Source organism: Myotis lucifugus, unplaced genomic scaffold (assembly GCF_000147115.1).
Source record: "Myotis lucifugus unplaced genomic scaffold, Myoluc2.0 scaffold_1278, whole genome shotgun sequence".
In the NCBI taxonomy this organism is placed as follows: domain Eukaryota; kingdom Metazoa; phylum Chordata; class Mammalia; order Chiroptera; family Vespertilionidae; genus Myotis; species Myotis lucifugus.
The window spans coordinates 63234-72784 of NW_005872326.1; the positions used below are offsets into that span (position 1 = coordinate 63234).

The 9551-nt window shown below is 53.5% G+C and overlaps 1 long non-coding RNA gene across 1 annotated transcript; it reads left to right on the top strand.

Moving 5' to 3' along the window:
* The first annotated feature begins 328 nt into the window (after positions 1 to 328).
* LOC106695433 lies at positions 329 to 2443 on the top strand. Its single transcript, XR_002827455.1, has 2 exons — positions 329 to 396; positions 2113 to 2443. It is a non-coding gene; the product is annotated as an uncharacterized LOC106695433 (long non-coding RNA).
* Positions 2444 to 9551: the final 7108 nt, after the last annotated feature.

Genomic DNA, 9551 nt, shown 5'->3' on the forward strand with positions numbered 1-9551 from the left:
GTAAAATGGGATAAAGATTGGAACAAGGACGGGTTCCTGGCCTCCCTGCAGCTCCTCCTGGGGGTCCTCATCCCATCCCCTCTTCTGGACACCTGCCACAGGCTAGGGGTGGGAGAGGGGCTAGGTGGGGTTCTGGTAATTGAGGGAAGGGTCTGCTGAGTGTCTGTGGGGAACGCACCTGGCCAGGGCGTCTAGTCTCAGGTGTGGGAGGAGCTCCTGGCTGGGGATATTACATCTAGGGGACTCGTTTCTGGAGAAGCTAGTTTCAAAAACACCCCCACCCCTGTCAATAAAAATTATGTATATTTATTATAGAAAATTTGGAAAATACAGAAAAGCATAGAAAAGAAGATAAAGTGCATATAATGATAATACCACCACTCGGAGGCAACCATGGTAAGATTGTCCTGTATATTTTTTAGTTTTTAAAAATTCAGTATATGTACATACTCGGAATAGGCACAGGGATGTAGATGACAATATAGGGGACATGGTCAATAATATTGTAATAGCTATGTATGGTGCCAGGTACTTGATATATTGGGGGACCACTCTGTAAAGTATATGATTATCTAACTACTATGCTGTACACCTGAAACTAATACAAATAAGATTGGAAGGCAGCTATGCTCACCACTATACCACCAACGCCGACCATACAAATAAGATTGAATGTAACTGTAATTGAAAATTTTTTTCCAAAAGCAAAAATATTTATATGCACACACACACGAGTATTCACACACCTATTCACAATACTCACACATATTCACACACATTGACACACATATAGGTAACTATCACAGCATAACACACTTAATGTCCATATATTTTAAAAAATTTAGAAACAGGATCATGAAATCATAAATGCATTATCAGTTTGAAAAATTATTTTGTTTCATTAGACAAAATATCGAGGAGACCCTTCCCCCAAGTTATTAAATGTTCTTCTCCAAGGTAATTTGAAATGACTGTGGCGTCCTCCGTCTTTTGGGTACAATGTAAGGCGTATCACTTTATCAGTTCTCAACTGCTGGTCATCCTGGTTGTCGCTAGATGCTTGCTGTTATAAACAAAACTGTGGCGAACCTCCTCGGAGGAAAACCTCCGAGAGGCAGTAAGTTTGCAATTGTTCGTCTACCCGTCTGTCTATCCCCAGGGGAGGGGCAGGCTCCTCGCCCGACTCACTAGCTGTGCTCCTGGCTCACTGAGACATCAGTAGCTGCTGATTACATTGCATTTCTGGAGCCTGGGCTCTGGGCTGAGGAGCTGAAGTGGTGGCCGATGAGGAAGGAGCCCACCTTCCAGCTAGAACTCAGGTCCCCACTGCCGCTCAGTTGGGCTGACCAACTTCTAGGAAAAAGCATTCCCAAGCCCAGAGCCACCGGCCTTCCTGAGTCCCAGGGAACTGCTGCTTTATCTCCTCTCTTCCCGGGCAAACCAAAGGGTGCCTCCCCCGCCAGGACCCGCCCCCTTTAGACCCTCATCTCTGACTCAGATCTGAGTTCTTTTGTGGTGTCTTCCAGCTGCGGGCCCAGCCACAGAGCCCTTTGCCTGCTCCGTAGGCTGGAGCAGTGTCAGGGCAGCTCCCCACGAGGCAGCCCCCTCGCTGGTCCCCATTTCTGACTGCACAGCCACGGGCCCTGGGACGTGCCTGCCGCACACCTCAGCCCTGCCCCTGCTCTGCCCGCCGCCTCCCGGGGCACGGGGAGCCTTTGTCTCTTCCTCCCGGAGCTCTGGGCGGATGCTGTCATTCTTCCTGACAGATTTGTAGAATCTTGCATTTCGGAGCTGAGCCCCCAGCTCTCAGCTTTTCAATGGAGAGAGAGGGAGAGAGAGAGAGAGAGAGAGAGAGAGAGAGAGAGAGAGAGTTAAGAGACAAAAATTGAGAGGTAAAACTTACTAATTTAATTTAATTTCTCTCCTCAAGCATCCAGCCTCCTGCAAATTTTCTGGTTTTAAATTTTTATCCTTTTCCCCCTTCTCTCTCCCTCCCTCCCTCCCTCCCTCCCTCCCTCCTCTCTTCAGCTCCCACACTCTCCCACCCTCCTGTCCTCATTTCCCCTCCTCTCCCCTTCTTTTTTAAGTTTTTTTTTTCTTTTAACTTTCAAGGTCATTCCGGACTCCTAAAGCCGCCAGTCCCTCAGTGAGACATGAGCGCCACTGGCGTCCGTGGCCTCTGTTTCCGTGGCAACCCAGTAACCATTAATTTTCAATTAAAGGAGACAAAAAGCTGGATGACAGCGCTAGGTCTGCTGAAGATGTCAAGAATCTGTATTAATATACAGCAAGAGAGCATAATTGTGTGTCCATCTTCCCGAGCAGCGAAAAATGGAGGGATAATTACCAGCTCGAAAGCCACTCTGTAATTTAGTTCTTACTGTCACCACAGCCCTACACATTAGCATAAATTAAAAGCAGAGTTTATTGTTATCAAAGTGCATTGATATCGCCAGACCCGCTTTCTCCCTTTTAACTGTTTGTCGTGGGTGAGTGACTCCCCAACTCTCGCCGGGGTCTCCCTGGGGTGGGAGGAGTGTGAGTGCAGGGGCTGCTGGGTGCCGGGGTATGAGATCGGGAAGGTCTTGGCCATTTCTCCCATCTTCCCAGGGGCGGGTGGGGACCAGGGCCAGGGCGTTGCCCCTCTGAAGGGGCCTGGGGGTGGAGGGGCTTGGATACGAACCCACCTTTCTGTGCCAGCGCTTTGTGTAGCTCCAGCCCTCCAGCTCTTTCCAGAGGGGGCTGCTGCCCCCTGCGGGGTCCCCCTTTAGTTCCTGGCACAGTGCAGGGCAGGTGATGGGCGCTCAAGGCCCAACCTGTTAAACAAAGGAATGCGTGAATGCCCCAGGGTCTCCTCTCACGGGTGGATGGCAGCAGGGGCCTTGCTGCTTTCCCAGTTCAGGGCTGGCCCAGCTCAGAATGAAGGTGCTCCCAGTGTGGCCCCCCTGGCCCCTCCCCGCTTGCTGCGGGACCATCCTCCACTGCACCCAGCCCCCACACACACCTGGGTCCTGCCACCCTGAAGACTCACCTCTGGGCAGAGTAGCTGGAGCTCCTTGATGTGTCGCCCTGCTGCCAGGGTGCCCGTGACAACGACAGGAATCACAGATTCCCGTGAATGGGGGCTGCGGGCTTTCTCGCATTCTATCCAGAGAGAGCTGTCCTTCAGAAGGGAATTTAGTGTAATTACCCTAAGGGAGCGATCCTTAAACAGTCAGTCACAACACTGACCTCCTGGCTGAGATCTGACAGCAAAATTACAGGCTGTGTACTCAACAGAAGGGGCATCCTCCTTTTGGGGATGGGGATGGGGGGGTGGAGGAGGAGGGAAAGGAGATGCAGAAGCTTTAGAAGAAGAGTGTGGCTCCCAGCTGCCAGGCGAGCGGGTTCTCCTTGGCACAGCGTGTGTGTGGGGCAGGGAGAAGGTGCCAGGGTCCCCTGGTACTTCAGCGGGTTCACGGGGAGAGGTGGAGCTGGGCAGTCGGGCTCTTTAAATCTCTGAGCCACGGTCTGTGATCTTAGCTACATTTACTCTTATTGTGGGTGGGGTTTGGAGGGCACCGGGGACTATCTGATAAGCCACTCAGGCGTATTTCCCCAAACGGATCTGTCCCTGGGTCTCTCTCCCAGTGCCTGTGTGTCACCGGTGCTCCTGCTGTCCAGCTAACACAGCCTGGACCCCATTACACTGCCCCTGGGTTACCTGCAGGGCCAGCATGCTCATCGGTGACCACTGCAAACCTAGCGCGGACTCATCTGTCGGACCTGCTGGCCTGTCACATGGCAGAACACTGGGCACACAGGCCAGGCAAGTCTGCACGAGGTGCTGGAGAAAGTCTGGTGTGCGGACACATTGCCATGGACTGTGGAGCCTGGGGAGGAATGGAAGTAGATCCCCAAATCTCACAGCTGGGAGGGACCCCAAGCCAGCAGGTCAAACTCCTCCCAGAGCAGGGGTGCCCTCTGCTCAGCCTCTACTGCAAACCCAGCGCCTCTGCTCACGGGACCATGGGCAGGAGCGCACACCTCTAAAGAGGTCCACTTTGCCCCTGGTTCCGGAGCAGGTCCTCCTGAGCAGAGTAAACAGCTGTTCCCTGAAATGCCCACCTTCCCTTCGGAGCCCAGGAACAAATTTACGCTTTCTCTGGTGAAACTGCCTTTCAGCTACATGAAGACAAAGCTCAGCTGTCCAACATCTTCCACTCTGAGACCCGGTGGGCCTGTCACCTTTCCATTCACCCTCTTATGGAAGAGCCAGAAGGAGTCTGAAAGGGCGAGGGAGGGCCCGAAACACAAATCCAACACTTACTGAGCATCTACTGTGCTCCAGAGAGAGAGAGAGAGAGAGAGAGAGAGAAACATCGAGTCGTTCCACTGAGTTATGCATCCATTGGGTGATTCTTGCATGTGCCCCAACCGGGGATGGAACCCAGAACCTTGGGCCCCATCTCACTTTCCTCTTCCCAAGCATCCCGTGAGGGCAGGATATGTCCTTCCCATTTTACTGTCGAGGACAGAGCGGCCCAGGAAGCTGCAATCACTTGTCCCGATGACTCCGGCTGAGGCCTTTCCTTGAGAATCCAGCTGCCTTTGCCCCAGGCCCCTCACTGGTCTGCCTGTCTCCTCACCTTCAAGGGGCTTCGCTCCGGAGACACGGTCTCTCCTCTCTCCTGGGCAGGGGAAGGAATTCCGGGGGAAACCCAGCTCAAGTCCTGCTTCCTCCGGGAAGCCCTCCTGCCCTCAGTAATTGCGTCGACAACAATGCCAGTTCTTTTTCTGACTGCAGGCCCAGGCTCCAGGGCCCTCGTTGTGTGGGGGACAGAGGGCATGTCACTCAGCTCTCCAGGCCTTGCCCTGGCCCAGAGCTCCCCCGGACCCCTCTGTCCTCAGAGATCTGGATCTGCTTCAGAGACCAGCTTCTTTCCCCAGTTCCTCTACCCTTTCTGCTTCTTTCCACAGCTCTAACCCCTTCTAAGGTAGACCTTACCCCAGGGGTCCTCAAACTTTTTAAACAGGGGGCCAGTTCACTGTCCCTCAGACCGTTGGAGGGCCGGACTATAGTTTAAAAAAAAATACTATGAACAAATTCCTATGCACACTGCACATATCTTATTTTGAAGTAAAAAAACAAAACAGGAACAAATACAATATTTGTATTTGCATGTGGCCCGCGGGCCGTAGTTTGAGGATCCCTGCCTTACCCATTCCTAGGTTCATTGTCTCGTTCCCTCACTTTAGGCTCCCAAAGGGCAGACTTTGCTGGCTGTGTTTTCTGTCGCCCCCCACGCACTCAGACCAGTGTCTGATACGCAGCCGTGCATGTTTGTCCAGTGGCGGGAAGAGTACCTAAAGCCCTTTGCGGCGGCATGGTATTTGCACAACAGAGAGGACCTCGGCTCCAGTGATGGGTTAGGTGGCTTGTCCAAGTTCATGGAGCAGGCGATACCGAGTCAAGCTCTCATTCAGGTCGGGCTGCTGAGTACAGAGCCACGGCAGGGCCCGGAGCCAGGCCCTTGTTCTGAATTTTGAGTGGGGGGCGCAGGGCCCGGAGCCAGGCCCTTGCTCTGAATTTTGAGTGGGGGGCGTGAGGCAGCTGGCTTCCTGGGGGCTTTCTGCCTGCAGACCAACCAGCAGATCCTCCTGGGGCCCCTTCCCTCCTAACAGGGTGAGGAAGGCTCCTTCCCCTTCCTGCAGCAGCGTTCACCCCCGCCCCCATCCCCACCCCAGCCTGGGAGGGGCCCACAGGTGCAGTCCAGCTCCCTTCCCTTCCCCCGCCCCCCCCCCCCCCACCCCAGGACTGGGTTCCTGCTGGGGCTGGAGTCCACACCCAGGGCCCCGGGAGCCCCTGGGAGGCCCGCACCCAGACTCTGAGAGGCTCTTGTCCCTCAGATGTGAATCCGGGCCCCAGAGTGCCCACACAGAACATACATCTTAAACAAACACTTCTCCTTGCTGTTTATCTCCCTGGCCTTTAAACAAACTCTTTCAAAGGTTTCTGCTGATAGGAGAGATTTACTGAAAACCATTCCTCGCTTAAAAGCCCTGGGTTTACGCTGCTGGGGTGGGGGCAGCCAGGGGCCTTCGAGCCTGGGCTTTCTCTGCCTCCGGACCACATGTTTATCCTCCGGGCCTTGATAGAGGAGCAACACAGACTAATCTTTATGGAAAAGAAAACAAGGAAAGCAGAACAGGGGAGGGGTGGAGGCTGGGGGAGCAGTTTGGTTCTCGTCACCGACTCCATGAGGTCTTGGCAGGGCCCTCCCCACAGTGCCCACCCCACCGAGGACAGCCTGGGGGTGGGGCGCGGTGCTGGGGAAGGGTGGGGCTTCCCTGAACTTTGGACCCCAGGCTCTGGGGCAGGTAAGCCTCTTCTCGGGCCCCCACACTCTGGCCAGAGGCCAGAGTGGGCCTCTCCTAGCTGGCGGGGGGAGGGCAGGGCAGCAGCCATGTGACAATGTATTTACTCCTGCTTTTGACCAACATTTAGGAAACACCTAGCATATGCCAGGACCTGGGGTACAGGGTTGAGTAATCATTAACATGGATTTCAGCATTTCTGTGGGCCTGGCACCGTTCTAAATCACTCATTCAACACAACAGCCCTAGAAGCAGATTCTAGAATTATCCCAGCTTTGCAGATGGGGCAACCAAGGCACCGATGAATTACTGGGCCCCCTTCCCCCAGAGGTCTGGGTTTAAGTGGGATGCAGTCTGGGCATCGGATTCTGAAATGCATCCCGAGGGGAGAGCTGCTTCTATAGAGACGCGCTCTCTTGCTGCCCCCTCCTCGTCCTCCCGATAATAAAGTATCTCATCAACGCGAAGGCGCACGGTCTCTGGAGTCTGAGATGTGTCTCCCAATCCGTTCTTCGTGGGACAGAGTCACGCGCACCTTATCATCTTAGGTTCGAGGAAATACAGTAGTAGCCCCCCCTTATCCTCAGGGACACGTTGCAAGACCCGCCCCCCCCACCCCCACCCCCGTGGATACTTGAAACCACAGGTAGTACCAAACCCTATATATACTGTGTTTTCTAATATATGCCTATGATATAGTTTAGCTTTTAAATTAGGCACACAGGCCGTGGCCGGTTTGGCTCAGTGGATAGAGCATCGGCCTGCGGACCGGAGGGTCCCGGGTTCGATTCCGGTCAAGGGCATGTACCTGGGTTGCGGGCACATCCTCAGTGGGAGATGTGCAGGAGGCAGCTGGTCGATGTTTCTCTCTCATCGATGTTTCTGACTCTCTATCTCTCCCCCTTCCTCTCTGTAAAAAAATCAATAAAATATATTTAAAAAATAAAATAAAATAAATTAGGCACACAGGAAGAGACGAACAACACTAACTAACAATAAAACAGGACATTCTAACAGTGTACTGTAATCAGTTATGCGAATGTGGTCTCTCTCTCTCCAATAACGGAGACGGCTGCTGAGTGACTAATGGGCGGGCAGTGTATACAGTGTGGAGGTGCCGGACAAAGGGATGATTCATGTCCCGGTGGGACAGAGCGAGACATCTCGAGATTTCATCACACCGCTCAGAACAGCGAGGAATTTAAAACGTATGAATTGTTTATTTCTGGAATTTTCCATGTAATATTTCAGGCCTCGTTAGACCACGGGTAGCTGAAACTGTGGGAAGTGAAACAGCAGATAAGGGGGAACTACTGCACAGTAACAGAGAACAAACCTCAGCCACCTGTGGGGCCTGGGCTCGGTGGTTCGCATACATTATCTCCTGTAATCCACCTGCTAAAGCTTTGAGGTAGGTCACGTGAGCACTTCTGATGAGAAAACCAAGGCACCGAGAACTTAGTAACTTGCCCAAGACCATCCAGCGGTGGGAGGAGGAGGCAGGATTGGACCCCACGCTAAATGGCCTAATATTTATTCGTGGCCCTTGAAGGGTGCTCTGCGCGTTTCCGGCCGTCTTCACGCTTATCTTGCCCGTGGAGGAAGACACTGAAATCCAGAAAGGTGAAGTGACCTGTTCCAAGTCACACACCTGACTTCTCAACCCAGGAATGGGAAGGCCCAGGACAGGTTTTATTTCGGGCTTTTTCTGAACTTACCTGGGCTTTTGTAGATAGAAAAAGCTGCTCCTAAAAGGAGATTGGGGCCAGGCCAGAGGCCTGTGAGAGTGGGGGACTCCTGGGGTCCAGGCCTGAAGGCTGGAGCCATGGCCTGTCCTGGGGCGCCCTAAGGGCAGGGACCCTGGGTGGGGTGGGTGTCATTGCAAAGCCTCTACTGACTGCCGTCTGTGCTTTTGTGTGAAGTGGAGGGGCTGTGGGGCAGGTGGGGACGGGAGCAAACGGCAGGTAGGAATTTCCACTCCTTCCTGCCCGTAGCCCAGGCCGGAAGCCACGGCCCCTCCTCCGTGTTTACACTCAGCGGCCACCACCCTCACAGTGGCACAGGCTGACACCCTCCCTCTCCCGCCTCCCCCCACCCCCTTGCTCTGGGCCAAATACCTTTCCCCTCACCCTGAAAGCACCTTTCAGCACCTGGGCCCTGAGTTGGGCCCAGCTTCCAGGGAAGAAAAGGGGAGCGTGTGAGGAAGGGGGGTGGGGTGAGGCGGGGTGGGGAGGCAGGAGGTAGTCCAGGCTAGGACAAAGCCATGTGCACGGTCTGATTGCACTCGTCACCTTTCTTTTTCATATTATTTCTTATGACACCCAGTTTTGCAAACCTTTCCTTCCCCCCTAGCAACGTTGCACTAAGATACTTCATTCACACCAAGGTAAACACGACTGATAACAGCTTCTAAAGTGACCCTTCCCAGGGAGAAGTGCGCTTTGGCAGTGGCCTCTTTGTTTGTCCATTCATTCTTTGCTTTACTCAACAATTTCCTTTGGCGTTGCCGAGGACCCTCCACCCCTCCGCAGGCCTCAGCCCGCACATCGCCGCGCTGTTTGGTGGGCTGCTGTCCAAGCTCTGGCCTTTGCCGGCAATGACACCTCCACCCTCTTACCCAACATGTAGATACCGTGGCAGCGATCCAAACGCTTTTTCACAATTCAGTGAAGGGAAAGGTAATGCATCCTCATGAAAAGAGTTTGGGGGGACTTTGCTTTAAATGAAAAGGGAGGTGCTCTGATGGCGGATCTTCAGTTTATTCTATGTGGCCATGGGGCTGAGCTCCTCCGGACAGCTGGGCAGGAGCCCAGGGGGCATCAGGCCTTGGGTGGAATTTCCAAAGGGGGCCATTGGCGATCGGGGCTCTGGATTCCTCTCTCTCTCTCTCTCTCTCTCTCTCTCTCTCTCTCTCTCTCTCTCTCCCTCTCTCTCCTCTCGGTCCTTCTCAGTGGAGAAGGGCTAACTGTGAGCTGTTAGGACAGTGGTTCTCCACCTTGGCTGCACATTAGAATCACCTGGGAATCTTTTTAAAATCCTGATTTCTGGGCCTCATCCTCGGGAAATTCTGTTTCTTTTGTTATGGGGTGGGGCCACAACATTAGTAACAAAGAAACACTTCTCTTAGGGTTCACGGCATTAGTAGGTAGAAGGCTACTTATCTAGATGCTCCTGACTTGAAAAGGTGCCTTTCC